We start from the raw sequence: 21,527 nt of genomic DNA on the forward strand, positions 1-21,527 counted from the left end.
AAAAAAAGACTTTAAAACCATTAGCTGTTATTTGCAGTATGGATGATGTGAGAAGTACTCAGAGCACCACAGAGTAAAAGTTACCCAATCCATTTCATTCCTTACCCAGAGGTAACCTAATAACCAAATAACACAACACTGGCGCATCCAACACCGGCCCATGTGCACAAGCAGCTCATCTGTCTGGAGGGGAAGAGTATGTCCAGGAGGGGCCTTCCTCCCACTGCTGGACTCGTGACACTGTGGTCACTAGCTAATCCCTATGCCGAGACTGGAACTTGGCTCTGCTTCACTTACAGCAGGTCAGGCTTCTGTCTAACTAAATCCAATCAAACATAAACAATTTAAAAGTGACTTCTGACTAATTAATATTACAGAGCAAACAGCCCTGCTGGCATGGCTCAGGGGTTGAGCGACAACCTCTGAACCAGGAGTTCAAGGTTCGATTCCTGGTCAGGGCACATGCCTGGGCTGCAGGCTTGATCCCCAATGGGGAACGCATGCAGGAGGCAGCCGATCAATGATTCTCTCTCATCATTCATGTTTCTTTCTCTCTAGCTCTCCTTCCTCTCTGAAGTCAATAAAAATATTTTTTTAAATGAGATCTATTTCCAGAAGTAAGTTCTTCCATGCTAAGAAGTAAGAAGAGGGCAAGAAGCAGGATACAAGACTTTGGACAAATTACTTCCCTGTCTCAATTTCTTTATATAAATAGGGAGAAAGTCCAAATCAATCCTGAACACCTTTCCCACTCTAACTAAACAGGAATTTATAATTATTGTATATTTAGAAAATGTAAAATGTAAAACACACGCACAAAAAAAAAATAGGAGGAAGAGGATATAGTGTTACAAATTAAAACGACCTCGAAGAAAATAAAAAGGAATAAGTTACACTGCCAAGACAGAACATAAAATATGCATGGTCACGTCACCCTGAATACATATTAGTTATAGGAGCAAAACGAAACCTCACTATCCCAGTGGCAGCTGAAGTAAATAATTCATGTAATGCCTCAGGATAAGACGGCAGAGGCAGAAACCATTGCTCACTCAGTACAACCAGAGCAGCTCTGAATGTGATCAGGGGCCCAAGACCTGAGACGATTACTGAGAACAAGGGAACTGTCTGAGAGAAAAGGCAACCCTCGGGAGCACACCTAGGCTTGTCCTAGGAATGAAGCCCATGCTCCGTTAGTCAAGCATCATCATTTTCATATGCATTTACTTCTTAATATGCTAAGTGATGAACTAGGCACTTCCACATAATCTGTTCATGTAATTCTCCTAACACAGCAGTTTCACAGAAAAGGGGTTTGAAGCGCAAAGAGGTAAAACACACACACACACACACACACACACACACACACACAACCCAATCCCTGAATCCAAGTTCAATGTACTTTCTTTTCTTTTTAAAAAAAATATTTTTATTGATTTCAGAGAGAAAAAGAGAGAGAGAGAGAAACATCAATGATGAGAGAGAATCATCGATTGGCTGCCTCCTGCCTCCTACTGGGGATCAAGCCCACAGCCTGGGCGTGTGCCCTGACCGGGAATCGAACCCATGATCTCCTGGTTCATGGGTCAACACTCAATCACTGAGCCTTGCCAGCTGGACTCGATGTACTTTCTATATCCCTGTTATAATCTAAGGGCTTCATTATATAGTCCCTCACACATACATTATCCAGTTTTACATCTCTCAACAACTTTGGGAGATGGACATTGGAGATTCCTCATTAGCTCATTACCATAATGGAAGCCAGCTCATGGATAAAAGTAACACAAGCTTGATACAAATGTCAATATGATTTAAGCCAAATTTGAGCAGAAATTCTGCTTACAGAATTCCAAATAATATAGAATTTGGTACTAGAAAAGTGTACAAGCCGCCTGCATACTCTCTATGACAGAATCTGTAAACTGATTCATTAAACATCTATTCCGACCCCCTTCTTGTTGGAGAGCAAGGAAACTGTATTTCCCAGACTCCTTTCTAAATGTGACTTAGGTTCTGCTCATCAGACACTCTCACACTAAGTCAGTAGCCGGCAAACGGAGGCTCGAGAGCCACATGCGGCTCTTTGGCCCCTTGAGAGTGGCTCTTCCACAAAACATCACATGCAGGCGCGCACATAAGTGTGATTGAAACTTCGTGGCCCATGCACAGAAGTCGGTTTTCGGCTCTCAAAAGAAATTTCAATCGTACTGTTGATATTTGGCTCTGTTGACTAATGAGTTTGCCGACCACTGCACTAGGCAATGATTGGAACTGGATTAGGTGAAAAGAGAGACTGGACACAGGACATGCCTTCTGCTGGAACCAACTGCAGTGGAGGCAGCAAAGATCTAGATCCAGCAGATGTGGCAACAGCCTGCGGATTCTGCAGCTTCTACTTGATGGCAAAGGCAAGGGCATCCTTGAGAGCTCAGTTCTTTAGTGCAGTGTGGGGAGTTAGTTCCTGGAAGCTCAGTCTGGGTCCATGTCTTCTCTAATCCCCAAAAACTCTTTAATCTACATCTGGTACTCTTTAATAAGTCCTTTTTCCTTGAACTACTTGCCAGAGTGGATTCTGCTGCTTGCCCCTCTTAGTAAGAACCCTGACCAATAAACTGCCCTACCCTGAAGATAGCATAAAACATTCACTCTTATCCTTCCTTATCTTTGTACCAACTCTTCCCTCGATGTGAAACGTCCTCCCTCAAAACCATTCCATTTGCAAAAGTGACCCACTGACTCCACAAAGAGATTTACTGAAAGAGGAGTTAATCACGGAGGAAAGGAAGAAAATCAGGTTGACAGGGGAGCCCTGAAAAATGAGCAATATGACATCTGGCACAGAGGGGACAAGGAGGAAGAAAAGGGTATTTCAACCGTAAAGAACAACGTTCACAAAGGCAGTAAGGTGCCTCCGGCCCTGCAAACTCCCAACTTCTTAGCGTTGGAAATGATGCCACAGTCTCTAATGGCTTTTGCTCAATAAATTAATGTTAAATACAAATGATTTTTACAGCCAGTTTTCAGTAATTACTAAGCACTAATAACTAAAACAAACAAACAAACAAACAAAAACTATGCCAGGAACTATAGGAAAGTAACCATTACAGGGATCACAACCCCCGCTCTTAATGATTTACAATGCATAGGGAAACAAAGATATCTGAAAAGATTTAGTGATACACACACTACTAAAACCAGTACAAATTCATATAAACAGCTTAAAGAAAAAAGATTCAAGTCATTGAAGTACCTAAAAGTAGGTGTTCTAGCCGAAGCCGGTTTGGCTCAGTGGTAGAGCGTTGGTCTGCGGACTGAAAGGTCCCAGGTTCCATTCCAGTCAAGGGCATGTACATTGGTTGCGGGCACATCCCCGGTAGGGGGTGTGCAAGAGGCAGCTGGTCGATGTTTCTCTCTCATCGACATTTCTAGCTCTCTCTCTCTCTCCCTTCCTCTCTGTAAAAAAAAAAGGGGGGGGGGGCCTTCTCCCTTTATTAAAAAAAATAAAAAAAATAAAATAAAATAAAAGTAGGTGTTCTTCAGGGAAATTTTCCCTAAGAGAAATCATTAATCCACCAAAAACTTACTAAGTGTCCATTCTACACTAAAAATTATTCCAGAAGCTGAGGAGGCAGGGGGGCACGCTGACAGGTCCTTGCTTTCACAAGGCTAGATTCTCATGGGAGGAGAACTAGGGCCGAAGGCTTCAAGAATGAGGATGTAAATGAAAGCACTGATCATTAGGTTCATCCTAGCTTCCTTTATCTGTAATAATAATAATGCTTGCCAACATTTATTAAGCACTTGTTATGTACCAGAATCTACTGAGTGCTTTACAAGCATTATCCCATGGAATCCTCTACAGTAGGTATTATCATTAGCAGCATTTTAAGAATACAGAAACTAAAACTAGAGGTTAAGGAACTCCCCCCCAGATGACACAGTCAGGGAGTGGCAGGGCCTCAGGATCCAAAGCCAGGTCCGTGGCAGGGTTTTCACTGCTATGCGGTATTCAGAGAAGACAAAACTATATTTCCAGGAGACAGAACTTTGTTAAAAGGGGAGGCATGGCATTATTCATATGGCATGAGCTTTGTCGTCTCAGGGGAGGGATTTTTTCCCCCCTCAACTCATGACATGAGGAGTTACACTCCCTAAGCTGTGGTCCCTTTTCGGCTTCTGTTTCCATAGTTTCAAAAACAATGGGAAAAGGTATTAAGGTGCTTCGTCCAATGGTTGTGAGTGACAAGGGTCCTCTGAAGGCTGGCGTTGCACAGCTCCTGGCCACCAGCTGGGACCGCGCGCTTCCAGGCCTTCATTAAGGGGCACATTAGCATTATAGTGACTGCGATAAACAGCTGTAGCACAAACCTCGGGCAGATAGGAGGCTGGAGGCTCGGGAACAAAGGGGGAGCCAGGAGAGCAGCCGTGGGCTGGCCTGGATTCGTTTAGGTCAGGCGTGGCATTTGGTCTTTCTCCATTTCTAAGTTCTCATGAATGTGGATGCTGAGGCAGCAGCCCCAAACCTTCCTCATTTCCATCTCAATCTCCAGAAAGAATTACAATGAGAACAAGAGCCACTGGGGCAGACAACAGACTCTGAATATGAAAGCATGCTAGGCGGGAGCTGGCAAATGGAAGAAGAAGAGGGGTTTTCCTTTTGGACCTACTAACAAAGCCTCTTTCGGCAAACCCTACTCACCCACCTGCCATACGTAATAGCTCTGTATCAAGTACTCTTTTTCAAGAAGTGTTTCCAAATCCCTTCAATTATTACTCACTTCTTATCTCTCTGCACTGTTAGGTATTTTATTAGATATCTCCCATGTATCAGATTCTGAGCTAGGCCCCACAGGAATATAATGAATAAGCACAACCCCAGCCTCAGGGAACAAAACCCCATGGAGTACAGGTACAGACAGAGGGATTCTTGCTATCTGAGGACAACTAATTTCCACAAATGCCATTTAAGTTAACTCATTAGGGATCAGAATTTCCTAATAAAAATTTTAAAGTTGTTTGGGCCTTTTATCAAGATAAACACAAAACAAACTTTTTGTGATTCTTAGTTTAACAAAGTTATAACTGCCACTAAGGTAATTCCTAAAACAAAGAACATCTGTCACTTCACATTTGGCTTTCAACACATGTTGATCAAGAGGATCAATTTTGTCAAAATATTCAAGAGCTTCACCAGTTTTTCCCCAGAGTTTCTCTTAATCCTTTGTTACTCAAATCATTGTCCTCTGAATCTCCTATTATGTCATTCCTCACGCTAATCTGCTCTTCAATTTAAACTGGCCTAACTTTACCTAACCCTCATTTATCAATTTTGTGTGTTTCAAGCCATTCTCCAGTATCACTTTACTTTAAATGCATGAATTTCTTCATGTTCTGCAGAAATGTCAGTTTTCACTTTAGAATCTATTTGCATTGTATTGTTGGGTGTTAACTGTCCTATCATTAGGAAGGCATTTATTGACAAGATAATGGTAAGCCCAATGGTCAACTGGCAGGGATGTTTGAATGGGGACTAATTTTATAAGTGATCAATTCCTATGGATGACAAATGAGCCTCTATTTACCTAATTACAGTGCAAAGAATGGGGAGAGTGCTTTGGAAATTCAGAAAGGCTTAATAAATATGGGTTGAGCCCTATCCCGGTTGGCTTAATGGGTAGTGTCGGCCTGCAGACTCAAAGGTCCTAGGTTCAATTCCAGTCAAGGCATGTGTCTTGGTTGCACGCACATACCCAGTAGGGAGTGTGCAGGAGGCAACTGATCAGTGTTTCTCTCTCATCGATGTTTCTAACTCTCTATCCCTCTCCCTTCCTCTCTGTAAAAAAAAAATCAATAAAATATATTTGTTGAGTGAGTAGATAAGTAAATGACTGTACTCCATCATTCAAGAAGTATTTATTGAGAGCCTCTTATATGCCAGGCACTGTTAAAGATGCAAGTGAAGACACAAAGTCCTACCTTGTCTTAGTCCATTTGGGCTGCTCATATAGAACACCACAGACTGGATGGCTTACCAACAACAGAAATTTACCTCTCACAGTTCTGGAGACTAGGAAGTTTAAGATCAAAGCACTAGGAGATTCAGTGTCTGGTGAGAACCTCTTCCTGGTTCATAGATGGCTTTCTCTGCCCGGTCCTCATATGGCAGAAGGGGCCAGGAAGCTCTCTGAGGTCTCTTTTATCTTGGCACTAATCCCACTCATCGGGGCTCCACCCTCATGACCTCATCACCTCCCAAAGGCCCCATCTCCAAATGTCATCACATCAGGCATTAGAATTTAATACATGAATTGAGGGGAGACACAAAATTCAGCCTGCATACCCTCAAGGAAATTATAATCATGGATGGTGGATTCCGACTGGAAGCCTGCATAGAAAAAATGACATCCACGCTGGATCTTGAAGAATGAAGAATTTTATTTTTTTAAATTTTTTAAAAATATATTTTATTGATTTTTTTAGAGAGGAAGAGAGAGGGATAGTTAGAAACATTGATGAGAGTGAACCATTAATCAGCTGCCTCTTGCACACCCCCTACTGGGGTTGTGCCCACAACCAAGGTACATGCCCTTGACCGGAATCGAACCCGGGACCCTTCAGTCCGCAGGCCGACACTCTATCCACTGAGCCAAACCGGTTTCGGCAAGAATGAAGAATTTTAAAAGTATAAAAGAAGAAAAGAATTCCAAGCTGTCTGGGTCAGCATAGCTCAATGGATGAGTGTCTACCTATGAACCAGGAGGTCAAGGTGCGATTCCTGGTCAGGACACAAGCCTGGAATGTGAGCTTGATCCCCAGTGCTGGGCATGCAGGAAGCTTCTATCTCTTTCTCTCTTCCTTCCTCTCTGAAATCAATAAAAATATATATATTTAAAAAAAGAAGAAGAAGAATGGCAAAGGAAATTCCACGGCTGCTAACATCACAAAAAGAGGGACATCCATGCACTATGAGCCTCTTGAGGAAAGAACACACCAAAACCTATGAGTGGTCATGAAAACAAAACAAAATCCTGAATCTGATCAAGCCTCTAGATACTAACTTACAAGTAACATATAAGCAGAACCAAGGAACTTTTTTTTTTTTCCCCAAACTCCCACAGGCTCCCTGTGGGCTCAGCTGCCAACCTCCAGGACCAAAGAACTTTCTGAACTATAACAGAAAGATGAAAAATCCAGACAGCGGAAAGCTCAACAGGACAAACACTGTGGTTTCTTCAACAAACAAACTGACAGGGCTGGGGATGGGGGATTGAGAGATTAAAAGAGACTTGAAAGACATAACCAATCTCTCTGTGTGGCCCTTATCTGGATTCTGTTTCAAAGTATTAAAAAAAAAAAAAAAAAAAAAAAAAGGATGGCATTTTTGAGCCACAAATAAGTATTATGATAATGTTAAGGAGATTATTGGGGGATGGGGTAGTTCAGGTTGGGAGGGAGGGTGTTTGCTTATTATTTAACATTTGACACCATCAGGTTATTAAGGGCCTTAGTGAGAGTAGTTGTGATAAACTGGTGGGATAGAAAGAGTAGAGTAGGCTGCTGAGTAAATAGGAGGTAAAAAACTGGAAGCAGAGTTGTGAACAGTTATTTTAAAAAGGCTGGATTGCTCTAGCTGGTTTGCTCAGTGGATAGAGTGTCGGCCTGTGCACTGGAGGGTCCCGGGTTCGGTTCTGATCAAGGGCACATGCCTGGGTCTCGGGCTTGATCCCCAGTAGGGAACATGCAAGAGGCAGCCAATCAGTGATTCTCTCTCATCATTGATGTTTCTATCTCTAATTCCCTCTCCCTTCCTCTCTGAAATCAATAAAGATAAATATTTAAAATAAAATTAAAAAGACTGGCTTTGAAGGAGAGCAAAGATAGGGTTCAGCTTGAGCCTGACAGGATCTCAAGAACGCTTTTAATTGGTGGGGGAGGGGAAAGCTGTTTTCCTTTAAATAGAGCATTTGAATGTTGCTTATGGTAACTCAGTAGAAAACAGAATGTAAAGATACAATAAAGTGAGGTTTCTAAGATGGAAACTTGGGAAGAAATCTAAAAGCATATGAAGGAGCAGGCCTTTCCTTGAATCACTTCCTTCCTTGTAAAGGAAGGAGCAAAGGCAAAAATGGGTACAAATCCAAGCAGATTCTTAGATTTAATAGTAGGAATATGAAGCTTCAACTTTATGTGATATGTGAGCCACAGTCTGGGACAGAGAGAGAGGTGGGAAGAAGAGCAGTGGAGAATGTGACAAGTGGGGACTGAGGGGAAAACGGAAGAAACCCCTGAAGAGACGCAGCTGATCCCAGAGCCGAAAATCACAGGCAGAAAATCCGGTTTGTAGAAATGGGGAATGAGTAGGTCCCTTAAGACGTCATTAAGAGAAAGGTTGAGGTGGTATTTTCAGTTTGCAAATGTTAAATTCTGTCAAGAACCCATTAGGGCTGCAGACCCCTTGACCCAGTATTCCCACCTATGGGAATTTATTCTAAAACATAATAATTTTTGAAAGTCAAAAGCAATATATAGTATCCTATATAATAAAATATGTATCCTAATATATATATATATATATATATATATATATATATATATATTGGATATATTGGATATATTATAAAATATACCCAATATATAGTATCCTATACAGTATGCAAATTGTCCCCTCAACTGGGTGGTGTCTGGGAGGTCTCGGGGAGTTCAACCAGGGGGCAGGGCAAGCTGGGGGAAAGGAGGGAGTACCCGGCCGGCAGCTGGCAGCCGCTAGGGACCCTATCAGTGCACGAATTTCATGCACTGGGCCTCTAGTTACAGATAAAGTTACAGTGTAATTTACCTCAGGAAAAGAAAGGCCCAAATGACTGATGTTTGAATTTTATGTGACAACTAGGATAGGCTATAGTACCCACTTATTGAATTCGAAGTGATCTAGGTGCTGTAGTGAATGCATTCTGTAGACGTAGGACACATCTACAATCCACTGACTTTAACAAAGAAGGCTAGCCCTGGCCACGTGACTCAATGGTTAGAGCATCGGCCTGCACACCAGAGGGTGGCAGGTTCGATTCCTGGTCAAGCGCAGAGGCAGGTCTGATTCCAGCCCCAGTCAGGGTGTGTGCAGGAGGCAACCAATGGCTGTGTCTCTCTCACAGGAAGGTGTCTCTCTCTCTCTCTCTCTCTCTCTCTCTCTCTCTCTCTCTCTCTCTCTCTCTCTCTCTCTCTCTCTTCTTATCCTCCTCCTCACCCCCACCTTTCACTCTCTCTGATAATCAATGGGAAAAATATATACTCTGGTGAGGATTAAGAAATAAATAAAGGAGGCTGCCCCTCATCATCTGGGTAGGTGTCATCTAGTCAGTGAAAAGCCTCAAGAGCATAACTGAGATTTCCCTGAGAAAGAATTCTACTCATTACATTTCTCTGGTATAAGAGACACAATGGCTTCAAGCAAATATTGGAACATCATCTTAAATTTTATACCGAACACTAAGAAGTTATATGGAGAAATGTTTATAGGTCAAGAAAAAAGGGCAAATAAACTTAGGTCTACATTGTGATTACATACAACCATGTAACTTTGTATGTTTATATATATATAAAAAAAGAGAAAACAAAAGAGTTTATTTATTAGAATGATGGAATCAAGGCTGAATCTTAAATGTTACAAAACGGTTTGTAAGATAGAGCTCTGTTATTTTTAATGGAAGAAAGCTAACATTACGTTAGGCCTTACTAAAGAAACTCATACTAACCTAAAACACACACACACACACACACACACACACACACACACTCACAGCTGCTCATCTTGAAATGTTGCCTTTGATAGTAAGTACTAAAAAGAAAGGACTTCAGGGCCATTTTTCAGGACCTTGTAATGCACATGTGTCAAACACAAGGCCCGCGGGCCAAATCCGTCCCGCCAGGCCTTGCAATGTGGCCCACACCGCGCTGCCATCACTGCACTCCGCTGCGTTTCCATCACAATGACAGTTTATGACTGTTCAGTAAACCATTCGGCCCGAGATTTAGGCTGGATTTTAGATTTTGGCCCCTTCTCTGATTGAGTTCGACACCCCTAATGCCTCAACTCAAATAAAGTGAGCACCCACACACAATGGCAAAGTAGCTGGTGACTGGTGTAAGAATTTTCCACATCCCTAGCTGGAGGGCCTGCCTTCAACTTTGACTCAGGTCAGAAATGTTTGCACTGGGCAGCTAACTATTTAGCACAGTGAGGTCTCTTCTCCTCTCTCCCAACACCACACACTGAAGGGATTCTTGTGTGTTTGTTGAACTTGAGAAAAATCAAACAAATGTTCTTAGCAATGAAGTCATATGGGCCTCAGTTTGAATGCCGGCTCCACTCTCATTCATCCAATCAAAAAATATCTGAGTGCCTACTACATGCTAGGAACTGTGAATACAACAGTGACCAAAACAGAAAGACAGTTCTTACTTTAAAGTAAAAGGTACTATGTATTAAAGCTCATCCTCTTTGGAGAATGCTTTAAAGAGAAACGATTCTCCAGAGCTTAAAGCAGATAGACATTCATCAAGTAATGCTATAGTGTAAAGAGTAAGACTGTAGTTCTATGTAAACAAATAATTATATGAATGCTAGAGTGTTTAAAAGTGAAGTGTTCTGACCGATGCTTTGAAATAAGATGGAATGATGAATAAATAAAGGGAGGGCAGATATGCAATAAAGCATATCTTATTACAGAATCTAAATGAAAAACCAAATGTAAGGTGTTTGGCACTTAACACCTTAAAAGTCAGTTGTAATAAAGCTGATGATGTCGATCTGTCCTCAACATAAGACTAGGGGAAGGGGATACCTGGAAAAGAGGAAAATCACATCCCAAACTCGTTTGTTTCTTTTTAAAGATTAGAAGGAAATAGATGAAATGCCACTACCAGTTATAGTTCTACAATAAAACTCTGATGAAGTTTGTGATGGTGCTTGTTTTGTTGTTTTACCTTTTATTCACCTGTATTCTCCAAATTTTCTGAGAACCATGCATCACTTTCATGTATCGTTTTTTACATTTAAAAACATAAATGTAACCCTAGCTGGTTTGGTTTAATGGATAGAGCATCGGCCTGCAGACTGAAAGGTCCCAGGTTCGATTCCGGTCAAGGGTACATGCCTAGGTTGTGGGCTCCATCCCCAGTAGGGGCCGTGCAGGAGGCAGCCGATCAATGATTCTCTCTCATCATTGATGTTTCTATCTCTATCCCTGTCCCTTCCTAAGATCAATAAAAATTATTTTTAAAAATATATACGTAAATGTATAAAAAAAAAACAAAACAAAAAAAACGGGAAGTTGAGTGAAGACACTCAAATTAGAAGAGTAACTACTTATCTGACAAGATTTTAGCTCACTGGACCCTGATTATAAATTTTGGGGAGGAGGGGAATGTTTATTTCAGCAATTAAGGAAAATCCTAGAAACTGCCCACAGATTCTTGAGCTAAAAGCACTCCTATAGACCACTTAGTCCAAACTGCCAACTACTAGGCAATGTGACTCAAGCACTTTACAACTTAGCAGTTGCTGTGCGTTTATCTAGGGAGCTCATCTGATCCCCACAACACTGTAAAGGTTCGGGCAGCTCTGATGTAATGGAAGAGGCATGAATCAGAAGCTCAAGAGTCTGAAGTCCAGCGGGGACCAGTTTGGCTCAGTGGATAGAGTGTCGGCCTGCGGACTGAAAGGTCCCAGGTTCGATTCCGGTCAAGGGCATGTACATTGGTTGTGGGCACATCCCCAGTAGGGGGTGTGCAGGAGGCGGCTGGTCGATGTTTCTCTCTCATCAACGTTTCTAGCTCTCTATCTCTCTCCCTTCCTCTCTGTAAAAAATCAATAAAATATATTTTTTTTAAAAGGTGGGGGGTGGGGAGAGAAAGGGCCCAGCCAGTGTGGTTCAAGGGCTGAGCGTCAACCCATGAACCAAGAGACCACAGTTCTATTACAGATCAGAGCACATGCCCGGATTGGGGGTTCAATTCCCAGTAAAAGGCCTGCAGGAGGCAGCAAGTCAATAATTCTCTTTCATCATTGATGTTCCCCCTATCTCTCTCTCTCTCTCTCTCTCTCTCTCTCTCTCTCTCTCTCTCTCTCTCTCTATCTCTCTCTCTCTCTCTTTCTCTCTCTCTCTCTCTCAGAATTGAGAATTAGCTCAGATTAGTAAATGCTGATTCTACCTTGACTTTCGTTTTTGTTTTCCCCAAAAGCCTTCAACCTCTTAGTAAAAAATGTGTTTAAAGTCTGTTTATTAAAATAATGCTTGTTTGATGAACTATTCCTAAACTGAGGTAGGAGAGGGGCAGCCTTCTCTCATCTTTACGAGTATATACCATTTTTTATCCCTTCACTTTAAGATTTATCACACCATGTTGTGATATCTTTAACTTCCTTAAAGACTTGAGTATGTACATCCGAACACCCTGTCCCAGCATGGGGTTTGGCCCATGGTAGGGAAGAACTCAATAAACATTTATAAATAAATGAATGAACAAACGAAACCAATCTCCCAGAGGGAAGTTAGGAAAGGAGAAAACTGGATATTGCATCTTAGGGCTAATAAGAAAGTGAAAGAAAAAAACATATTTTAAGAGCTTCATAAGGAAGAAAAACCTTTGTTGGAGTCAAACAGGCCCCCGTAGGGCTTTAAGTATCACTAGAGAAAAACAAAACCACAGGAGATCCGGAAGAGACAGTTTCAAGTTAAAAGGCTCAGAAGTTAGGGTGCTTATTTAGACTTGCAAAACCAAGTTGCAAATTCCTAAGACACCATCCTGGCCTAGGGTGTTTCACCTGCAGTTTTCAGGTCTTCACTAGAACAAAAGCCAAAAAGATCCTGCAAGCGTGGTGGAGAAAGACAGATATAAAGGGGAATAAAGCTCAGTCTAAAATAAATTCCCAAAAACACACTAGAATCCACTTGGATTTTCATATTAAAGCACGGTTCCTCTTCAATCTGAGAACTATTGTTGAATAAAACCCCAATGTAGCAGCTGGCAGTAAATGGGACTAAATCATCTTATTCAACAAATATCTGAGTGCCTGCACATAGTCACTATTCTAGGCTTGTTGAAAAAAGACACATATAACCAGGAAGAAAAGCTCGTCAACAAAACAGACAAAATTCTCTGCTCTCAATCTAGTGGCAAAAAAGACATACACATGCCGAAACCGGTTTGGCTCAGTGGCTAGAGCATCGGCCTGCGGACTGAAGGGTCCCGGGTTCGATTCTGGTCAAGGGCATGTACCTTGGTTGCAGGCACATCCCCGGTAGGGGGTGTGCAAGAGGCAGCTGATCTATGTATCTCTCTCATCGACGCTTCTAGCTCTCTCTCTCCCTTCCTCTCTGTAAAAAATCAATAAAATATACTATATATATATATATATATATACACACACACACACTATATATTTTTTTTTTAAAGACATACACAGGTGGATTGGAATGGACTGCCAGGCAGTAAGTGCTCTGGAAAAGAAGGGAGGGGGAGGGGAGATGGCATGGACTTGGTCTTATCAGAAGCAGATCTTTTAACCCAGCGGTTTTCAAACTATCAAGTATCAGAAATCACCTGGAGCAGCGGTCACCAACCGGTGGTCCCTCCGTGAGGTCCTAAAGGACAAGCCCTCCACTGACTTGGAGGGCTTGTTCAAGCAGAGGTTTTAGAGCCCCAACCACAGAGTTTTTCAGTGATGGGACAAACCATGTGCAATTCTAACAAATTCCCAGGCTGCACTGATGCTGCGGGTGCTGGGACCACACCTGGAGATAACTGTTCTAGCCCAAGGGACAAGGCATGCTCTGTCATCTCCTGGGCCTCGACTTGCTTCTTCATCCATCCATTCATTCACTTCAAACACGTGTCAGTGCACGGAACTTTGTTAAGACGCTAAAACTAAACAGGCCCTGCCCTCAAGAAATTCACAGGCTAACGGAAAAGACAGGCACAAACTCAAATAACTGCAATAGTGCTGCAGAGAGCGGTAAGCGTGGTGTGTACAGGAGCCAGAGAATAAAGGAATAACTCATTCTATGGAGGTCACAGGAGAGACTAAGGGACTGCTTCTGCCAGAGGTCCAGCAAGCACATCCCCACAGGCAGGTAGAGGGTGGAAGGCTGGCTGGCGTTGGGGGAGAAAGACCAGCTCAAGCAAGAAGCAGCGATAAAGAAGAGTATGGCAGGGGAGTTGCAGATGGTGAGGCTTGGAATGGTAGACAGCAGTCTGGTCTCTGAAAACTTCTTATTCAGGTTCGAGTTTGAAAATGCATCCTTAGGCAATGACAAGTCTGGGGTAGGGAAAAATGTATATGATGGGTTCTGTTTTACAAAGATTTCTCTGGAAACACAGTGCCCTCTTTTCAGAAAGCACTGCTTCCTCCAAACCCAGCACAGGGCCACATAACATGTGCTTACTGAATGTATATTGAATTGACTTGGACAAGCTCTTTTCTTTTTTTAATATGCTTTTATTGATTTCAGAGAAAGAGAAACACTGATCAGTTGCCTCCTGCACACCTCCTACTGAGGATTGAGCCCAAAACTCAGGCATGTGCCCTGACCCAGAATTGAACCATGACCTCTTGGTGCATAGCTGGATGCTCAACCACTGAACCACACCAGCCGGGCTAGACAAGCTTTTTATTAAGTGCTGTCTTGCGGAGGTAAGACAGGTCACCACCTTCCCAGCGCGACTCACTTTGTCCAGGACAAACCTTGTAAAACAGGTCCAGCAGCCTCAGCTATTGCACACTGCTCCCTGTGTTCGGGAGTCCCCCGCAGATTAGCGTAGGTCTCCGTGTTTACGCGTCTGCCTCACCCACTAGACTTTGAGCTCTCTGAATGCCTTAACAGACTCTGAATCCCCATCGCCCTCGAAGGAGGCCTGGACATAGGAGCTCTCCCGACTCCAGTTAATGCAGGGCCAACGGATGGCTGACTAAGCAAATTAACCAGACAAATGCAGGAGCTCCTAGAGGTAAGGATACAGATAAACTTCAGGGAATGTCTCAGAGTCCATATTCCCAAGGCCCTTTTTGAGAAGCAGAGTTTCGTGAAGGTGAGGTGGATTTCACATGCACCTGATGGAGGATTTCCCAAACAGAAGCATACTGTATTTTCCGGCGTATAAGACCACACCCTAATTTTACAGTTAAAACATAGGTTTAGGTCTATATTCGCTGTATAAGACTACCCCCCACTTCAAAGAAAAGACTTACTTTGCCGTCAAGATCTGCAGGTAATTTTTGTGCAATTTTGGTCTTTTGCCCCTGATTTTCGGTTGACTTTTTTCCGTTTTAAAAGTCGTCTTATACGCCGGAAAATACAGTAACAACAAATGTTACTGATGCTGCGTTAAGTCCTACAGGCCGGGGAGGGCTCCAGGGAGAAGCTGGTTTTGCCTGAGAGGCGCTTGGGAGTGGATACTAGCAAAGACTTCAAAGTGAGAGGAGGGGGGATTCTTCAGTGGCGTCTTCAAAGCTGAGTAGGTGCTTGATACCTGCCTGTGTCCAGGGCATAAAAACAAACTCCTGGAACGTTAAGGCTGGCAGTAACCTGCTCAAGGTCACACAGGAAGGAGGTGAAGTCAGTCAGAGGGTAAGATCAATGAGGCCTCGGGGTACTTGCTGACTCCTGCTTTCTCCTGACAAAGTTGAGAGAGCCCAAACACAGAAGGCAAAAAAAGTAAAGGCTTTTCTCAGGAGTCATTCTTAAAGACTAGTCTCATGAACTTGAATTTCATTGGTAACCATAGTACTAACCCTCTCCCTCACCTTTCACAGCACAAGACAGTTATCCACGGAGTTCAACCAACACCAGCACTTTGCTCCCAACACCCACAACTTCTCAAGTGTTCTCCCAAAAACACTCCCACCCGTGTTTGCTGTTAAAAATGTTCAAGACAGCCCTGGCTGGTTTGGCTCAGCGGACGGAGCGTCGGCCTGAGGACTGGAGGGTCCCGGGTTCGATTCCAGTCAAGGGCACATCCCCAATAGAAGGTGCGCAGGAGGCAGCTGATCCATCACCGATGTTTCTAACTCTCTATCCCTCTTCCTTCCTCTCTGTAAAAATATATTTGGGGGAAATATAGGAAAACATTTTGTTTTTTCATGTTCAAGCCAGGAAAGGCTCTCATCATTGACATAGAATCGTGAGCATAAAACAATTCTCTCCCCTTTCCCTGCTGGCTTTAAACTCTACAAGTTACAGCGCGTCCCCGCGGCGGGGGAGGGGCCGCGGGAGCCCGACTCGGGCCCCGCGAGTTCTGCCCGGAGCGGGACCCACAGGTGACTCCCCGGCCCGGCCCGGGCGGCTCCTCCGCGCGCGCGGAACAAACCGGGCGCCGCCCGGCCAGGCCCCCCGACCGCGGGCCCAGGTTAGCGCCCAAGGACCACCAAGTTCGGGAAGGAGCCGCTCCCAGACCCGGACCGGCCCTGGTCCCGGCCCTCCCGGGTTCCCGGGCTCCGGAGTCAGAGATCGCGGCCGCTCGGGTGTGTGTGCCGCGGGGGCCTTTGTTGGTCCGACCGAACCATCCACCTCGCGGGCGGCGGCCCCGCCTCCACTCACCTGGCGCCGCCGCGGGAATGAATGGGCCCGGGCCCCGCCGCGCCCCCGCCCCGCGCCCCCGCCGAGCTGCCCGGGCCGCCGGGGCGCCCGCCGAGGCCGGCTCTCACCTTCCGCGCTCGCTCGGCTTGACTCGGCTACTCCTCCTCTGCCTCCTCCTCCTCCTCCTCCGGCCGGCGGCGGCGGCCGAGCCCGGGGTGTGCGCGGGGCCGCCTCACTTTCTCGCTCCCGCCGGGGTGGGCCGGGCCGGGCCGGGGATCCCCTGGCTCCGGGAGGGGATCGGGCGCCGCGAGTGCAGGGGTGCAGCGGGGCGGGTGCAGGGGTGCTGCGGGGCGGGGTGGGGGGCAGCCCTCGGAGGGGGTCTGCGCGCGGAGGGGGCGCGGGGGGCGAGGATGCGGGCAGAGCGCCGGCGGAGCGGGGCGGCGGGGCCGGGCAGGGAGGCGGCGCGGAGGCGCGGCGGGCGGACCAGCCGAAGGGAGGAGGCGTGTGCGGGGGAGGGAGGCCGAGGGGCGTCTGCGGCCGCCGGCACCTCGCGCTGCAGCTGCAGCCGCGCCCCCGCCCGCCGCCACCGCGCTATTGTGCGCCGCGGGGCCGGGCCGTCCGCCTCCCCCGCCGGCCCCCGCCCGCCCCGCCTCCCGCAGGTGGGAGGGGGCGGGGAGCCCGCACGGACCTACGTGAGCGCGGCCGGCCCGAGCGGGGGGCAGGCGAGCGCCCGGAGTGACGTCATCGGCGCATGACGCCACAGGCTGGGGATCACCCGGCGGCCGCATGACGTCATTGCCCCCCTGCGTTTGTCCTCTCGCCTCCAGCTCTACTACCGCCTGCTCTTTTGGCCTGGCCTTTCTCGGGGAAGATTAGGGGGCGATTTCTCGGGGCGATAATGGTCGGGTCAAGGTGGAAAAAGATTGCTTCACTCCCTGGTCTTGTGGTCCTCTTTAGGTCACAAAGCACCACTAGCATTCCGCTAGGTCATTGCCAAGAGCAGTATTTGCAAACCACCCCATCTCCTATGACCCCAGAGCCCGGCATTTGTAATAGGACTTGGAGTTCTGTTGGGGGAGGGGCTGGGGAACAAAGAATGATAGAGATTTGAACTGACATTGAAAAAAATGGGCTTCCTTTCCCATTTTTCTCCTACCACGGAGACTACGTTCAACCCCAACCTTTCCCTTGCGCTCAGGTTCCGTGTTTCCCAATGCCTCCTAGGCAGCATCACTTGTCCTGAACTGTACCGGAAACCCACATGTCCAAACCTGAAACACTAGTGACTGAAGGTCTGAAATGAGATGTTCTCCTTCAAATCCCAGCTCTGCAAATGTTAGTGACAGGATCTTAACACTTCTAAGAAACAAATTCTCCATAGTAAGTAGTGCCTGTGTATCCTTAACATGGGATCTCCAAAGCTTTAATAATAATAACTATAATTTAGCACACATTAAGACCTTTGAATTATGGCTGTACCTATTAACATGCTCATAAGCCAGAAACCTGAACATAACGTCTATCCTTCCTCTCTCAACGCCCTTATCAAATTAGTCACCAAATCCCATCCAGTCTTCTAAATATTTCTCAAGTCCTTGTTCTTCTCTTCACTCATTACCATCACCTGGACAACTAGGCCAGGTTTCTGTCTCTCCAAACTCAATCCATTCTTACTGGTGACGAGGGTAACCTTTAAAACCATAAATCTGATGGTGTCCTCCCCCGTTTAAACATTCTGGAAGGCTTTTGTTGCTTTCTGAATAAAGTCCAAACTCCTTAACTTGACACTGTTCAACCTTGGTGCTTACATCAGCCTTTCTGGCTTCTATCTTTTGTTCAGCTACACAAAATGCTACTTAATGTTCTTTGAACACACATTTTCTTGGCTCTGAGCCCTTCTCTCTTTATCTCATTGGCCAATACCTATTCATTCTACAAAGTCCAGTTTGAATGTCATGTTCATTTATTCATTCAACTAATATTTCTTAAATTTCCCTGCGCCTTCACAATGTTGTAATCCTGTGGTACTTCCATGCCTTTCATGGCATATAGCACACCGTGTAGTAACTGTATTTGTGTGTCTGACTCCTTGAGCTCCTTGAGGTCAAGTCACGTTCCTACCCATGCTATCCATATGCCCACTATCTAGAACGGTGCCTGCCACATAGTTATAGAAGCAAAGTTAAAAATGTATCAAACAAATACTAACATAGTGCTTATTATGTGTCAGATACTATTCTAAGCATTATCTCCTTTAGGCCTCTAACAACCCTTTGAAATAGACTACTGTTATCCAGCCATTTTATCTATGAAAAAACTGAGGCGCAGAGGAGTTAAGTAACTTAACTCAAAATCATAACTCAGCAAATTAATCCTAATCTAAATGTTTTGGCGGAAACCGGTTTGGCTCAGTGAATAGAGCATCAGCCTGCGGACTGAAAGGTCCCAGGTTCGATTCTGGTCAAGGGCATGTACCTTGGTTGCAAGCACATCCCCAGTAGGGGGTGTGCAGGAGGCAACTGATCGATGTTTCTCTCTCATCAATTTTTCTAACTCTCTGTCCCTCTCTCTTCCTCTCTGTAAAAATCAATAAAATATATTTTAAGAGGAAATGGTTGACAACATAGACTGATGAACAAGAACGGACCCAGAGATAAGGAGTCATGGGTCAGACTGTTGGACCTCAAAGGGAGGGTGGGGATAAAAGGGAGAGATCAACCAAAGGACTTATGTGCATACATATGAGGCTAACCAGTGGTCAAGGACAATAGGGGGGTGGGGGCATAAGTGGGGGTGGGGGGGATTGGAATGGGGGGTTGAGGACAAATATGTGACATCTTAATCAATAAAGAAATTTTAAAAAATAGAATAAAATAAAATATATTTTAATAAATAAATGTTTTGTATGGTCTCTGTGGCGGACAGAATAATGACTTCCTAAAAATATTCACATTCTGATCCCCAGAACCTATAAATATGTTACCTTCCATGACAAAGGGGATCTTGAAGGTATCATTAAGAATCTTTTTTTAAGGAACTAAAAAAGAAATTTGTTTATTGAAGATACAAGCAATATAAAAATCAAAAGCTTATTTGGCTTTTCGTTTTCATGTGGAATGAGGTTGGGATTTATTTGTACACTAGAGGCTTGGTGCACGAAATTCATGCATGGGGAGGGGGAAAGCGGGGTACCTCAGCCCAGCCTGCACCCTCTCCAATCTGGGATCCCTCTCACAATCCAGGACCACTGGCTCCCAACCGCTTGCCTGCCTGATTGCCCCTAACCGCTTCTGCCTGCCAGCCTGGGTAGGTGCCCTGGCCTGGAATGGAACTCCTGAGCCACTCTTTAAGATCTACTCCCTTGGCAACTTTTAAAGGTATAATACAGGACTGTTCACTGTGGTTGCCATGCATCCATTACATCCCCAACACCTTGTTTATCTTGTCACTGGGAATCTGTGCCTTTGACCACCTTCACACCTTTTGCCCACAACCCCCACAAACCTGAGAAACTATCAATGTAATTTTTCTCCGTATGAAGGCAATGTTTGTTTTTTAAGAAAAGCTTAAGCATTCCTATGCTAGAGCCACTGCATAATCTAATGTTCTCCCCCCACTTGTCCTTCCGTCTCCTCCAGGTGAAGAGCTCGGCATATCAGGGGCTGTCGCTGCTCAACTTCTCACCAGAGCCCTGTTGCCACCTGGGCAGCGAGCGACTCCGTTCTGGAGTCCGGTCCCGAGGTGTTCACTCTGGGCTAACTTCTGGTACCAACTGCCTCCCTTTGGGTTCCCCACAAAGCAGAGCCTAGATACACAGTTGGGTGCAGGTTGTTTATTTGGGGAGTAATCCCAGGACACAGGAATGAAACAAGAGAAAGGAAAGGTCAATATAGAGTGTGTTATAGAGGGTCTCACTCCTGCCAGAACCTCGAGGAAGCAGACAGAATGCCTCCCAGGACAGACTGCCTGAAAAAGGAGACCTTTTACCCACTGGCTTCCATCCCTCATTGGTAAGGTGTTCCCAAGGCTGTTGACTCCCCTGGACTTTGTGGCTTTGCTTGCAGATGTCAGAGAAGATCCTAGAGCAGAATTAAAAAAAAAAAAAAAAAAAAAAGATGTTAGGTATATACTTGAGGTGACAGCTTAGCAGCATGCAGAGCGTTGGAACTGTCCACCACAATTGTGGCCGCAGTCGGAGGTGGGCTAAGGAAATGTGACAGCGAGTACCAGAAATACCTGCTACAGACTAAACAGGTCTCAATTATGGGTTCACGTTGCAAAACCAACCTTAATAGATAGTGCCAAACCTATATTCCAAAGGACTTGAATCAACACACTCCTACCAGTAATGAATGAGAGTTCCAATTATTTCACATCCCCATCAATACTCGGTATTACCCATCTTTATTATTTTAATCCCTCACATGGTTATGTAGGGACTGATTATTAACTCGGTTGAATTAGACCAAGTTTGTGGCCACTTGACTATTCTCTTTTGTGAAGTGTCTGTTCATATCTTTTGCTCAAGCGTTTGAAATCAACTTTATTGATGTATAATTTGCACATAATAAAAATATACCTACTTTAAGTGTTTAGCTTGATGAATTATGACAAATGTACATCTTTTACAAACACTGTCACCCCTTCTGACACAGGAAGTTCCTTTGTGCTCCTTTGCAGTCAGTCACCCTCCCCCTCTCCCAGCAATCAATGATCTGCTTACTGTCACCTTAAGTTAATTTTGCCTGTTCTAGAATTTCATATAAATGGAACCATACAGTATGTACTTTTTGTGTCTGGTTCCTTTCATACAACATAATATTTTGGAGATCATCCATGTTGTTTCATGTGTCAGTCAGTACTTCTTCCTTTTTATGTTGCTGAGTAGTATTCCATTTCATAGATACACTACAACTCATTTATTCAATTATTGATTAAATTGCAAGTTTT

At 44.8% G+C, this 21,527-nt stretch overlaps 1 protein-coding gene across 2 annotated transcripts in view; it reads right to left on the bottom strand.

Moving 5' to 3' along the window:
- PAK1 (p21 (RAC1) activated kinase 1) overlaps positions 1–16,887 on the bottom strand; it is a 110,948-nt gene extending 94,061 nt beyond the window's left edge. The window contains exon 1 of one of the 2 annotated variants that reach the window (XM_036428546.2): positions 16,706–16,887. The gene's annotated coding sequence lies outside the window, so the exon portion shown is untranslated. The remainder of the gene's footprint in view (positions 1–16,705) is intronic. The other variant, XM_036428541.2, reaches the window with a different exon arrangement.
- Between the last annotated feature and the right edge of the window lie 4,640 nt (positions 16,888–21,527).

The sequence above is a fragment of the Pipistrellus kuhlii genome, unplaced genomic scaffold (genome assembly GCF_014108245.1).
Source record: "Pipistrellus kuhlii isolate mPipKuh1 unplaced genomic scaffold, mPipKuh1.p scaffold_m20_p_9, whole genome shotgun sequence".
NCBI lineage: Eukaryota > Metazoa > Chordata > Mammalia > Chiroptera > Vespertilionidae > Pipistrellus > Pipistrellus kuhlii.